Raw genomic sequence first — 15,691 nt, 5'->3', positions numbered from 1 at the left:
ATAGTGTACCACAAGGAAGGCTTGTAAAAGTCTTTTAAAATACAGAATTTAGAATATGAAATTTTTTGTCTCCTTCTGAAATTTCAAGTAATTCAAACAGATTAGTGAAATACTTTTGCTTTGTAAAACTTGCCCTACTAGAATCTGTTTGCTGTATTCCAATTACTTTTTTGTTACTCTTTTCTAAATCATGTCAACCAAATAGATTTATTAAACTTTTACTGGCCTTTAATTCTCTTTCTACGCACAAACATAACATTTGATGCATTTCACATTTTAGTCCTCTAATTGTTTCCTAATAAGAATAGGGGTCAATATATTTGCTAGCCATTTGACCAGTTCAATTCTTTCCACATTTAAAGGAGTCCTCTAAATATGAGGCATGGCATTCTTACATATTCTGGGCCAACTTCAGGTCTGCAAGATATTGACAGTTGTCACGCTTTCTGTAAGGAGAGATACCTCTTTCCACATGAGGAATAAAAGTAGTTGGAATAAACCAACTAGATTGAGTAAATACTTATCTGGTAAACAGATACAGGATTTGTGAACTAAGGAACGATTAAATAATAAGCTTATAGATAGATTAGTTTCACTAATTTAAATCAAAACTGTATGGTTTAAGCCTGCTGTTGCCCCCTATTGCTCCCAGGTCCAGAGTCACTCTGCCTCAACAGCAATATGTCTGAGAGCTACACTATTTCCTTCTTCTCTCAGACAGAGTCGCTGACATATAAAACATATTCAGATTGGAGCAGAATTGTAATTAGGATAAATATTTGATGTCCGAAGTGCTATCATGCTAATATAGATGGAGAAGACAGAGATTTGTACATAGGTAGTGTATTATTGTTGCAGTCATCTTCTGGTGTATTTTTAAAGATTAAGCAAATTAGGAAGATGGACTGAAGCAGAGAATATCAAAACAGCTTTAGTTGAGCTGAGTTGTAAAGTGAGCCTTTCAGAAAATGGAAGCAATAAAGCAAATAAATAGTTACACCTCAGGAATGATATAGTATTGCAATCTATTGGTAATGATGGAATTAGACCCAGCAGAAACAGATTCCTACTTTTGTACTGAGATCTGATCTATTTAAAACATCTAGGCTGATTATAGGGAATGATGTGGAAAACATATACAGGCCATAAAAGATCCTGTAATGTCAGGGCTAATTTGATATATCTTGCTTTATTTTCAAAAACTGAGCCCTATTTCTGTACTTTAATACTGGTTTGGCCTGAGTATACCTTATGCAGTCAAAATTGCCCCCTTTTGTACTTTTTATGTACGCTTTGACTACCTTATGTAGTCAAAATTGCTATTAGTTTAACTAATAACAGCTTCACCTAAATGTGAAGCAAAGGTTCAGTAAACAAGGGAAGATTATTTTGTTTTCTGAATATATATATATAATCAAAAACATATATCTGTGCTTTAACATTATAAAATCTTCATAACGACTATATATAACAGAATTACAGAAGTGTTATTAGTGGTGATTTTAAAGGCAAAACCTTGCAAAATTAAAGGGTATAGATTTCTCTTTTTACAGGGATTTACAGTACCCATCAACTTGTATAGTTCACATTAGCATCCAGTGACATTGCTTTGTCTGTATATATTTCTAGCTGTCAACAGAATGTCCTGAGGCAATCGCATCCTGATTCTATAGCTATCTTCTATTCTTTTATAATACACAAGGGTCTAATTTTCCATCAGCAAAGCATGAAATCATGTAAGAATGCCACATAACCAGCATGTGCAAACAAGTAGCACTTTTTCTACACATAAAAATGCTTCATAAAATAACAAATAAATTAAATCTTCTTGTTCAAGCAAAGTGCTTGAAAACCAAGACCCCTTTTAGGAATTTTAGAGTACTCTGTGCAGAAGTGGCCATGGCACACGATTTCTCTAAACATGTGCACCACCTTGCAGCATTTTCTTTTTTTGTGGTAAATCATTTCACTCAGGCTGATGGTGGAGCTTTTTCTTGGATAAATAATACAGCTGCAAACATCAGGCATATTAATTAAATTAATATAAATATTAAACAGCTAGGAAATTATTTATTTGCTCATGTGAGCTTATTGTTTCAGCCGCAGCAGCCTTGCCCTATAATTGTACAGGTTCCTATAAAGTGCTTTTAACAGAATTCACTAGAGCAAAATGGCTCTAGTGACTGTCATTTGCTATTTCCAATCTATGTCTATGGAGTAACCAGAGAAAACACTAAAATTTGGCAGTTAAACAATTTTAAAACATACCAGAATATACATGCATATATGGCATGCAGACTCTAACTGCCTATCTGGAACTTATGTGTAGTTCTGCAGAACCGTCTGCCATCACCAATGACCTCCTTAAGCAGCTTGTGTTTGCAACATACTTGAACCACATTCAAGACATATGTCTTCCTTGCTAGAAGAACCACAGAGGCAAATCTCAGTTTAGCCTCAATTTATTGACTACAACTGCCAAAATCATACTCTTCCTCTTTGCCTCTCATAATTCTACAACTTCAGGGGATTTTTAACACCCTTTTCTGCATAATGTACAGTTTATTTAGCACATGGCTTTCAGATGTCTGGCTGCAAAGTAACCTGATGTAATTTAAGACAAACATGTTTTGAATAAAGCAGCTAATGTTTTTAATCTCTACTGCATCTAGTACAAGGGAAGCTTTCAGAAAAAAAAGGATTTTCCAGGATGAAGAGGACCATATAGTCTCTGTTCATGAGAATAACTGACCTAAAATTTACGCCTATAACTTTCAATAAATTTACCTTTGTCAGCTCCCCACCATTATAGTAAACCTTTCAGAAATGAGCCTGCACGTGATAGTCAGACAACATGCCTTGTTTTTCCAATACACTGTTGCTTATGGGAACATTTTCTAAACATTATGAAGTAAAACAGAGGCATGATTTTATTTGACTCTTAAATACAAAGAGGTAGGAGCAAGGATAATTGTTGCCAAAACATAACAGATGTGATCAAAATGCTCTATGATGACTCACTGCAAGAAAAGAGCACTAAGCTTTGCAGGAAAAAGTCCTGACTCCAGAGCTGGGGCAGCCCTGCCCACACTGGAACTAATGAGCATGTAAAGCTGCTGGGCCACACAGGTGCAAAGATCTGCTCTGAAATAAATCCTACCATGCAGGAGACTTGAGAGTTGGCATCACCACGACAAAGACTAAGCACTCATTAATCAGGGACAGATTTTCAGCAAGTTTTCACTGTTACTGGTCCACAGAGGCCAAAGGAAGAAGACCATCTGCAACAACTGAAAATCTGTCCCTCCAACGTTCCTCTCATTAAAAATTGAATTAATGTAAATAGTTATGTAGCAGATAAATACCCTGCAGGAAAGAGAAGTCACCCCACAGAACTGAATTCCTCTTGGATTTGAGTAAATTCACTTCAGTACTAGATCTTTTCTAGGCTACATCCATGACTTCGTATTCTACAATGAGCGAGCAGTCTGTGCAAGCTGGGTAGGTAGTCAGGAAAGTAGCTTGTGCCCCCTTCATGCGCTGTTACCATGAGCCAAGATGTTCTACACTCAGTTCAGCTGTGCCTATCAGACCTGAGGCAGAGGGACACATCTGTTTTCATAGTCCTGTCTGTACTGCAAAACAGGCATAACAGTATCTACCTTTCCCCCAGTGGTAATACAGGAGCTGAAACATGGATGGTTGAAAGGTTCAATTGCTGTATCTATGGTTCACTTGCCTGAGACTTCGATGAAAACCCATAACTGTGGTAATGCATGGTGTCTCCTCCAAGCAAGCATGGTCATGCTTTAACTTACATGTGAAGTGTATATATATTTTCTTGTGAGACCTCACCTGGAGTATTGTGTGCAGTTCTGGTGTCCTCAACATAAAAAGGACATGGAACTGTTGGAGCAAGTCCAGAGGAGGGCCACGAGGATGATCAGGGGACTGGAGCACCTCCTGTGTGAAGACAGGCTGAGAAAGTTGGGGCTGTTCAGCCTGGAGAAGAGAAAGCATGGAGACCTCGCAGCAGCCTTCCAGTATCTGAAGGGGGCCTATAGGGATGCTGGGGAGGGACTCTTCATCAGGGACTGTAGTGACAGGACAAGGGGTAATGGGTTCAAACTTAAACAGGGGAAGTTTAGATTGGATATAAGGAGGAAATTCTTTCCTGTTAGGGTGGTGAGACACTGGAATGGGTTGCCCAGGGAGGTTGTGAGTGCTCCATCCCTGGCAGTGTTCAAGGCCAGGTTGGATGAAGTCTTGTGTGGGATGGTTTAGTGTGAGGTGTCCCTGCCCATGGGAGGGGGGTTGGAACTAGATGATCTTGAGGTCCTTTCCAACCCTAACTATTCTATGATTCTATGATTCTATATGTATTGTCAACAACAACACCAAATGTAACCTTCCTTCACCTGGATCAACAAGAAAATCAGAAAACTTGTGGTAGTAGTAAGTTGGAGAAAACTACACAAAAGCAAGCTATTGTGTTCTGCAATCCTGATTCTACTATATTTCTGTTGTTTATCTGCCTTTGAATGATTTCTCATCACTCTTTAGATTGTGTTGTGGGGCATGCATATTCAGAATATGCTCCTGCTCAGGAGCAAGGTATTTATCCGTCCCTGCCATACATTCCACAACATATAAGTAAATGTTAATCTTAAAGCTACATAATGAAATTTAACATTTCTCATTTAATATATATTACAGGTGATGACTCAACTGTGTGAAGATTTTCTGATTTATACTTTACATATGCTTGTGGTGCAATGGTGTCAAACACACAGCTGTGCTTTAAGGCAATGGGCCAAATTGACCTGCTTCAGGTACTTGTATAACACGTAGGTTACACTAAGATTTTGCATATTTTAAACTTTCATATTTTAAACTTTCATATAAAATCTTTTCCATGAAAAGAAAAATACTGTTCACCATTTTCATAATTGTGAAGAAAACCTGCAATTGCTAATGGGCTGCAAAATGGATGGAATGCCTAAGGCTGGAAACGGAGAACTGGGCTCAGGAAGACAGCAGCTCTACTTCTCTTATTAAGCTGCCTTGATGTTGGTGTTGAAACCTAATGATGTCTCTTTAAAACTTAAGATTATGTCTTTTGGTGAATGCTCAAACAGGCAAGGAAGACAGTAAGAATTAAGCCCTCATAATTCATAAGGGGAAACAAAAGAGATACAGGCTGGAAAAACGGAAAAAAACTAATATTGCAGAAGCAATGCTGTTTATGAAATGCAAAAGGAGCAAATAAGAAATGAATTATACATAAAAACAAAAGTTAAACGAGTGACACAATTAGAAAATACTACAATGAGGGGAAGTTGTCAATTTACATATCAAAATAAGAAAGTTAAAATGGCTTTGATAAGCACATTATTCCGAAAGATCTAATTTTAATTGTAGCTTCTTTTATGAACATTATCTAACCTATCCTTTTTTCTTTTAATGGTGTTTGTTGAAATCAGCTGCTTCTGATAAACATTTTCAGTAAATGGGCATTTGAAAGTGTACAGTGATTAAACTTTACCAAAAAATTTCTAATAAACTGTAAAGATAATTTCAGACATATCTGTAAAAGGAGTTGCACAGCTTGATAAGAGCAGGTTTCCGGACTAACACCACTGATGCTGAGGATTCAACATCAAACTGTGTGCCTTATTTTTTCTTACTCTGACTGATTGCAATGGGGTCTCAGAGTAAGGATGCCCACTGGCAGGTGGAGAACAACAGTTCCAGCATGGCTTTTCTCAAACAGAGACTGAGATCCCCAAGACTCTCTACAAAGTGAATGAAAGCTCAGTAAAAGAGGATTGCCAGGAAATTTGTTCTTGAACTCAACTAAAGCACCAGAGCAAGCACAAATTTGGTTTGGTTGCGTAATACTTGCATAACTACACCAAAAGCTGGGTGGGAAGCAGGGGTTGCTGCATGTGATGTGTGCTTCCCTGCTGTATTGCTATCAGACAGCTCTTCTCATCTGCTCTTTCCAGCTGTGAAACTACTGGAAGAACCATAAGAGGGGTGCCTAATCACTTTTCTCGGATCTTCCTGGGGCGAAACTGAAGGGTGCAACTGGATGCAGATGTTCATTGCGTTGCTGCAACTTGGCTGGACATAGCTGTGTAGCCCTGAAATAAAAAGCACATGTTTATTCAGTGCATGCCCTCTTCTTTCACTTAACATACCAGTTTTTTACACTTGATTCAACGACCTTTTTCACTCTTTTCCTGCACTGATGCCTGCTGACATATGACTACAACTATGCTAGTGTTTGCACTTCCATAAAAGCCACTGGGGAACAGAGAACTGGAGTTGCTGATACTGGACATTCTCCCAGCTCTTTTCTTCTCACAACTTTCTCTCTGTCTTTCTCCTTGGCTACTGGATGCACCTTCTAGGGGATGAGTCAGTACAGTGATGGGCAAGGGAGAGAGACGAGTTCCTTTTCAGTTAGCACTGAGAGTAGTCTCTGGTAGATAGGAGAAACTATGGTAAAATATTATTGCATTCAAGTGCCCATATGTTTCTGTATCTATATTACAGATAGGTAATATCTGGAAGCAGAGGGGTAAGAATGAGGGGTAGGTATATAAATGCAATGCAAAATTCTTGACAGGTATGTTTGACTGTCAGGTTAAGATGCCTCTTGGACTTCCTCAGCAGCTTCCTGTTTAAAGACGTATGACCTGCTCACCCAAAGACAGCATGTGGGCTAAATTAGAGAAGTCTGGAAAGGGAGAGAGGGTGTACCATTAGATTCCCAAAAGAGCTGAAAGATTATAGTCTCAGCTCTTCATCTCAGGATAGCATTCTTGCAACCCTACCTCTCCAGAAGTCTCACCATACACAGCATGTGGTTTTGCAGGAGAATTAACCTCTTCTCCTGCACATTTACTCAGAATCTGTTTACTCAAACCACTCACACACAATTTCCTCAAAGGCAAAATACACAGGCAGATGCAATATTGAGAATAAATTAATTTCAGAATCAGAGATGGCCAGAAAGCAGACATCACATATCAGGAAAATGATGGCATTTGAGATATTTTGGGGAAAAAAAACCTCAACAAAACAAAGCAAAAACACACAATAAAAACTAAAATTGAATCAAAAGGAAGAGCTTTAAATTTTCTTACTAAGTATTATTAAAAATAGCATGTTGTAACATTTTGGAATAATTTGAAACATCTTATTTAATTTTTTATCTATTTTTATAGAAAGCCAAATCCCATTCAAAACCAAGACTTTTTGAAATAATTTATTATTTGAAAAGAAGAAAAAACAGGATCTCCACCATTTCAAAATGTTTTAATTTTCCTCATCAGCCTCTCTTCTCATAACAAAACTATCTAAAAATTGTTCTGACAATGTGAAAGCAGTTGTCTTTCTGTCTCTATATGTGTCTGTCTGTTTATCTATCTATCCAGCTATGTTTTTATTTGGCTGACAAACTTTCACATTATTTACTTTCCTAAAAAAGTAAGTGTGAACTGAAATTGAAACAGGCTGTACAGCACACCACTAGTTTTAGGATAAACTAAAAAAGATTTACCTCAACTCTAGGGATTTTCAAGTCCCTTGAATATAAAATAACTGAGGACAATTTACAATCTCAAAATGTTCAGGATTTTATATCACAAAGGAGCACAACATATTTATAAAGCAACAGTGACAGGTTTCGCTTGCTCTGAGTAATAATGCAATTAAGAGTGCTAATAATGCCCAAGGAGAATCTTTTTCTTGAAATCATCCTGTCTTCAAGTTTTTTAATGATTCTTTTGTATATTTGATTAATATTATCATTCCTGACACAGTCTGGCAGTTTATCGATATCCCCGTTTTTCAAGAAACATATCAAGAAATAACATCACACCACCTCTGAACACATTTGTTAAATGCAGTGCTAAGCTGACAAGATACCAACAGTATAAGCAGATGTTCATTTCTCAGCAGGTCTATGCCATTCAAACCATTCATCCAGAGCCAGAGCTGTACCAGTTTTTCACCAGAACATTTTAAAGAGACATTATGCACTTTTCCTCTGAATGGGCTAAAACCTCATTGCACTATTTTTTATTATATGCAAATGAGCAGCATCTGATTAGGTCCTGAGGCAGCTTCACCTAGGTGTTCACAGGAATAGCAACGGGAACTGGGGAAGAATATGTCATAACTGAAGTATATTTTCCCTTGAGGGACACCACCATTTGATTTTGACATTTATTTGTCCTGTACTGTAAAGGACAAAACTACAATTACACTTTTTTTTCTACTGTGCAGTGGGTACAGTGTCAGAAAAAATTAAATCAAAGCTAGTGTGTTCTTACAAAAAAATAACAAGCTTTAAACCAAATTTTAAGAACATAGAATCAAGTCACACTACATTAGAACAGCTTACATGGTTGAAAAATACTTATCATATATGTATTTTACAAAATAGCAGAAAGCATAAAAAGTAATATATGGTCCTGCACTTGATTTTTTCTTAGTTTATTATAAATAAAATTAACACTAATGTTAACATTTTACTTTCATTAATATTTTTTGTTGACCGCTTTACTGACATGAGGCATCAAAAAGAAGTAAGTTGCTTGAGCTCATTTCTATCTTATTTGTCATGATCTTTTCCATATTTGGAGGAAGTTGATGAAAATTTAGTACAAAATTAAATGAATTACACACATTATGACTCTTACATCTTACATTTCAACCACATACAACTCTATTTTTAGTATGTACATTATCATGCAACAAACAATTTTTCATTCTTGAATTCCACTGGCACAACTCCCACATCATGTAAAGAAATTTGTTCACATTTTACACAAAGCATGCCTGGAAATTACGTTGTTGAAAACAATTTATTAGCTACTATAGTATATTTCACTTCAAGGATTCCCAAACCCAGATATCATAAATGGACCTCAAGTGTTGAACAAAAAAAATATCTAGAATAAAGTGTTAGGGAGTTAGCCATAAATTGGTGTATCGTCCTCAAATTAGTGATATGTATTTATTTGCAAACCTCATCCAAATCTTAGTCCAAACTATAATGGTCAAACGTGTCATCATTTTCTTTTTTTCTACTGAATTTAAATGTAGCTGAACACAAACAGTTCCTAGGCAAAACGGACCTCTTGCTCATAAAGGTAATCTTATTGAACTGCATTACTCTCAAGAAATACTAACAAACAGGAAAAAAAATGAGGTACCACTTCGTAAAAATGTGAAAAGTAACACATCAAGCAAAGCTTTCACCAGTTTTTAAGGAAAATTGAACTGTATTTAGAGCAGAGGTAGGCTGAATTAGGATACCATGATGTTTGCAGAAAGCAGATGTGGTCACTTTGATTTGAATATGCATCTAACCTGACACTAAAATAGGATGATATAAAACCAAATACAATACATGTAAAATGGGAAGCTTTTTTTTTTTTTTTTATATTTCATTTGTTGTCTAAACTTACATCCACTGCTGATTTAAACAGTGATAGTACATCAGTAGATGGGAGCGATGACTTTGCTCCTAGAACATTTGCTTTCTTCCTGCATTGGGCTTAGTTCAATGAAGAATTGCAGCACATGATTTTTAACACATACATAGCCTCACTAAAGAAAATAATACTACTTGTACGCTTGAATTACACACTTTCATTGGAAGTGCATAGGTCAATCAGATCAGCAAAAAGAAAATGACATATTGATATGCAAGGATCTACTTAAGGTCTGGAATATGTTTTGGTTTAGTTTGCTTTTTTTAAAGAATCTCATGTACAAGAAACATTATACTCAAGTAATTGAGAGTGGATGCTCCCTCTATCTAGAAAGGATATTGTAGTGATAATACTCAGAAGTTCTCCATGCTTGCCGTTGTCTTTACTCCAAAAATGAGACCACCTCTCAAGACTCAAATGTCAGGTTATCTTTATATCCACTTACTGCTTAGCCTCTGACACTGATTCTGCCAACACTGAGGAACACTAGCAGGATTTATATCAACATTCTTTTTTTTGCAAAAGCTTAGTCATGAAGTTCCTTATTATTAGGTTGGATGGCTGTTGAATTGGTTTTGTAATAAATAATTAATTTTTGAAAGGGTATCAAACAACTTTTTTGATTAACATTAGACTTAATTCTGTTCTCAGCGACAGGATAGTATGGAAAGTTTGCTTACAAGGGATAGCTCTCAGTATGGCATGACATATTATGTGATCTCTTGAAGTACAATTGTCTTCAGATCTGGAACTGGGGAAGGGAAGCATTGCTTGCTGTATATATTTACTTCTTTAAAGTTTTGATACTGAAAGTAGAGCATTATTACTATCTATGATTTTTCCCATACTCAGAATCATAGAATGGTTAGGGCTGGAAAGCACCTTTCTACTGATGGTTTCAAAACTTTACTATATCTCTTAAAAAAATGAAAGTTATTTTTAAGATTTTATATAGCAAATAAAATAAAAAAACCCCACACATATTTGCTCTTTAAAATGCAGTGGTTTATAATAATACATTATAGCATTTCAAATTTTAATACCAGTGCTTCAGTGTAATAAAACTTTTAGTGATTCCCTGCCATGTCTTGTTCAGACTTAAGTTCCTCATTTACATATCTGATGTCCCCCAAGAGACAGACAAGCTTCAAGTTAATTATCCATATAGCTGTAAGAACTCCTGTTTCTTTGGTAAGAACTCTCTAAAAGAAAACTAACAGTTATTAAAAATTACTTCGAATTTCAAAAAGTAATCGAATTGCATTTAAAGAGGCACTAAAGGCATACTTAAATTTAATATTCTTTGCAGACTAAATAATGTATAAACCATGTACAACTGTTAGACAATTTGCAAATAAAACAATCACTGAAAACTAACAAGAAGGCCAGCCTTCAGTAATTTCAAGCACCACAAATACTCAGAAACAAAAAAGCTCTTGAGCAGACCCTGCACTACTCCTTAATATGTGGTCATTTTATACGAAGGCAAAATTGCACCTGTTGAAAGCAGCAACACACTCCTTGCCACTTCCAGTGGAGTGGGTCTGCATTACTAATAGCTCCTGAAAATGTGGAGAGAATCACGTTCTTTAGAGAAAATAACAAGTGACAGAATACATACTTATGAAATTAAATGCAACTGTTATAAAGACACCAATATGTCTTATATCTCACCTACTATAATTACAGCGAGGAGCAACAGAGAAATACTGCAGGGTGTATGTTGTCACTTCTGACCAAAAGCATCTTTAAAGAACAGTTTTATATATCATGGAAAAGAGGAAAAAAATAACTGGCAAGTATAAAATGGATCTTAATTCTAACTGTTCTACACAGCTTCCACTCACATAACATCCTAATGTCTTTAGTATCTGTGGCTCATTCTCTGTCATCTTCAGCTGCAGCTGGCAACTTACAAGAACAGATATCAGGTGAAATAATTAATCTGAGTATTTTACAATAAATGAACATGTGCATCTATTTCCCAGAGTCTCATGATGACTTGCATAAGAGGCAAATTCACTGACTGGCTCAAAATTATTACATGCGTCCTGTAATTAAGTTACAATGACTGAATAGAATGTGGATGCTCTCCTCTACACAGAAGACAACAATCTCATTCCACAAAGACCTTGGAGGTCATTCAAGAAGCAATTAGATGCCCTGCTATCTATACTAAAAAGAAAGAAGGCTGAGAGAGAATAGCCTTTCTTCTATTTCCTGTAGCTTCAGTGCCCACACACTCAAATGAAGGCAAACAATATTAAGCCACAGAGCAGCACACACAAAACACATATGCTTTATAAAAAGTTGGTATCATTTCTATCCAGCAAAATGGAGTGGGAAGAGTCATGTTTGTCATTTTACAGAAAGGCATTTGTTAATAGATTCTTGTTACTTTAGTTTCTCAGCTTCACTGCATACAAAGTGAAAAGCACTAAGCAAACCCGTTGTCATTCCACTAGGTAAAGGCAGAGAATACATGCTAATATCAGCTGTATATACACTCAGCTCTGGGGTAAAAAACAAAAGAAGACCTAACTTTTACATGGCAACAACATTATTCTATCATGCATAAAAGAAATTTACCTGGTATTTTCTGGCACTTTACATTTGATCAGATGTTTGATTTATTGTAATGAAGATAGTTAAAAGTCCATAACACTCACAGGCTTTGGGAATGGAAAATGTTTCAATTCTTAGGTGGACAATTCTACCACTGACTTCAAAGGAGACAAAAGGAGATGTCAAATAGACAATGTCTTTCATGACTCTGAGATGATCGCTTCTGGCTGGAATAGAGAACAGTGTTGACAGACAACTGCAAAGGTAGTCATTTCCAGGCACCCTCAGTCAGTGGTGGGTCTCTGAGATGTCGACCTTCGCAGGACTGTGTGGAACTGGTTCTTCCAGTTACCTCATCTATACTGGGGAAATCTTAGCTTGCAAGGCTTGCTTTCCATCATTTCTACAATATTGAAGCACGAGGCAAACACTTCCAGAAAGCACCTTCTAAGACACAAACAGTTCACAACTCACTACCCTGTAATATTTCACTCTTTCTTTACTTCCTTTTAATTTTTTTCCCTTGGCCTTCTTATTTCTAGAAGAACCAATAAACAATTATGGGACGAGTTGGGCAAGTATCAGTAATAAGGTAGGATTTGCAATTTGATCTGAACACTTGCCTAGGTGAAGTTCAAAGAACAATGCAAAACACTGGAAGGTTTGCCACTGGAAGGTTTGTCTCAGAAATAATGACTTGTTTAAAGTACAGAGTACTTTATGACTAGAAAAAATCATAGTCTTGAACTATCAGAGTGAGATAATTTCAAAAAGCAATTAACTCCAACCATACAAATAAACTAAATTAATAAAGAAAATGTACTTCCACTGTGTCTTTTATTTCCCAAATCTAAGCTTTTCTTCTCATGTCACATTTAAATCCACCTGTATGTTCAAGAATAAAAGTCAGACTTAGAAGGACCTGAGTACTGAATCACATAGAGAAATATAGAGACATTCAACAATACAGAGCTATGTCAACAGATTCTTTCAAACAAAAATAGGAGAGGAAATGCAGTGACTATCCCTGAAAAGAAGATATGAAATTAAGAGTTTTCATTTGGGAGCCAGAAGAGGATAAAAAGTGACTACTGCCAGCACTCCTGTTATCTAGAATACAGATCCAGCTGACTAGCAAGAGATAGTCTACTTTAAATGAAATAATCTGTCTTTCAAAGATCATGAAATTCTGCCTACTTGCTATGAAGATGGAAGCTGGATTTTTCTTAATCAGAACAGTGTGTAATTGCCTTTGGATTCTTGCCATTGTTTTCAGCCCATGCAGTAGCTATTTCACATGAAGGAACTGAAGATAGACATAGCTCTCTATGCTGTTGATCCTATTTATAACAGTCTCAATCCCACAGTGAAATGAGTTCAGACACAGACAGAGCACATTCTTGGATCTGCAACTATCTGGTATAAAATCCCCTAATTAATAAGAACTAGGTCCCATATCTGTTTCCTTGCATCATTCCCAAGATCATATCCCACCACATCATCCACAGCAAAACAAGGTTAGTATCTGAATACCACAGCACTACAGTTTGAGTTTGCCTGGTAGAGAGTACTCAACTTCACTGTTTTGTGTTTTAGGAGAACTGGAACATCTCATGCTGTATTTAAATTTACACAAACATTGATGGCACAAAATTTCATGCACTTCATTATGTTATGTGAGATTATTTGGGCATCATACTTCAAGGCAAATAATATATCTTGTCTCCTCTCTGTGGCACAGAGGAGGTGGTCAATCAAAAAGGTGCTCAGAGTCAAACAAAATGGTGCTTCAGTGTTCATGTGTGTTCTTTAAAAAAATTGAATACTGGATAATGATTTTCTACACTGCTATACTATAGGTAAGTTCAAAAGCAGTCATTGTCAGTATGCTGATTGATGTAAAGCTTTCAGTCTCTAGGGGAAAGAGTATAGCACTTCCTACTGCTTGATCCATAAAGCAGCATTTACTGCAGCCCACCTTCCTGGTCTGTGCTGCATAATACATTGCCAGATTATGGGAGTTAGGGAATTAAAAGGAAAAGAAAAGAATGGATGAAAAACCCTGACCCCCTCCTCCACAGGTGAAATATTTGAGTCCCTGCCTCAGGGTATTGGAAGTAGACAGTAATTGCCATCCAGATACCCACTACTCACTTTTACCTAAACATTTCCTACTTCTGACTAATCAACCAATCTCAAATATAATTGAAAAAGTTTTCATTTAACGTTTGCATTGTGTGATGACTAGCTGGGACTGGAAGCATTCACTATCAGAGCTACAGTATAAAAAGGGAGAATAGCACCATGTGAAGGAGGCCAAGTAAAACAGAAGAAATGGGGGGGGGGGGGAGGAAGCTCTTAAGGATGTGCACTTCAAGTTTCTTTTACTAAGAACCAACAACTTACACTTAAAGTAATACTTCATGTGCCAGGTACTGTGCCAGTTGTTTGAATCTATATTTGCTACTTAGTGATCTCTGTTTGGATTTTTGTGGGCATTTTCTTATGGCTGTTGAACAGAAACCTGCAAAACTATCCACAGACAGGAAGGGGAAAGTATTATTGATCTGTGTTTGCTTTGATGTGCTGCTTTCTGGGAGTGAAAACCAATCCGTTACAATCAGATGCTGCACAGCCTGAATTATATTGAGGTTCCCATCAATACATAGAATATGCGGGAGCAAGTAAACAGTAGCCACAAAAGAAAGACTTGACCAGGTTATTAACCAACTCTGGATGTTGAAAAAGGAAATTCATGTGGAATCCAGACAGGTCTCATTCTTAAAGACCTTTTGGGGACAAAAATAAACAAGAAAGGAAGCATTTCATATCGGAGACCATGCAGAGAAGGCAAAAAAGAGGATTTGCTCTTTATGAAGCATTAAAGTGACTTCTGTAATGATACTCTATCTGGAACTGAAATGCCCCATTTTAAAAAAGGAACTGAAGCAGCTGAGAATCAGAACTTACAAACCTTGTTGGCAGCCTTGCATATATGAAGAACTCCAAAACCCTAAATCTTTGCTCAGAAACATTTAAAATCTGAGAGAAGAAATATGAGCACAAGCAGCCAACAAAAAGAAAGACTCAAAGGTGATGACTGGAGACAAGGTGAACAGGATCTGAAAGACAAAAGAGTAAATGGATTGATAGGGTTGAGCAGATAACATTCTCTCTGCCTCCTTAGAGCTTGCTACCATCTGCCTAACAGCCTTTGGGCGGGGTAGGGAAGCAAACAGGGACGGATATAAAAATGAAATTGGCCAAAGGCAGGAACAAATGACAGAATGAAATCTGTTCAGAAACAAAGTCCTTGTAATAATTAAAAGTTTAACAACAAAACTGAAACATAAGTGTGTGTTTTACAGATTTAAAATATATGTTTGGATCTGACTGTGCAATGTTGTGCATATTGTTTTCTTCCTTAAAACTTAGAAACCATCTGTGAATTAAAACAGTACCAATTTTTGCAGAGATGCAAATACACAAAGTTCAAATGTTAGACTTGTGTAGAAACAACAGCCAGCTACCTCTTCCCATAAAGATTTCTGGTAGGTATCTCACTCTATGTGCAAAGATGGTAGTGCTTCGCCAAGCCAAAAGTATTCGTTGTA

Source organism: Lathamus discolor, chromosome 1 (genome assembly GCF_037157495.1).
Source record: "Lathamus discolor isolate bLatDis1 chromosome 1, bLatDis1.hap1, whole genome shotgun sequence".
Lineage (NCBI taxonomy): Eukaryota > Metazoa > Chordata > Aves > Psittaciformes > Psittacidae > Lathamus > Lathamus discolor.
Note: the sequence above shows the minus strand (reverse complement) of the source record.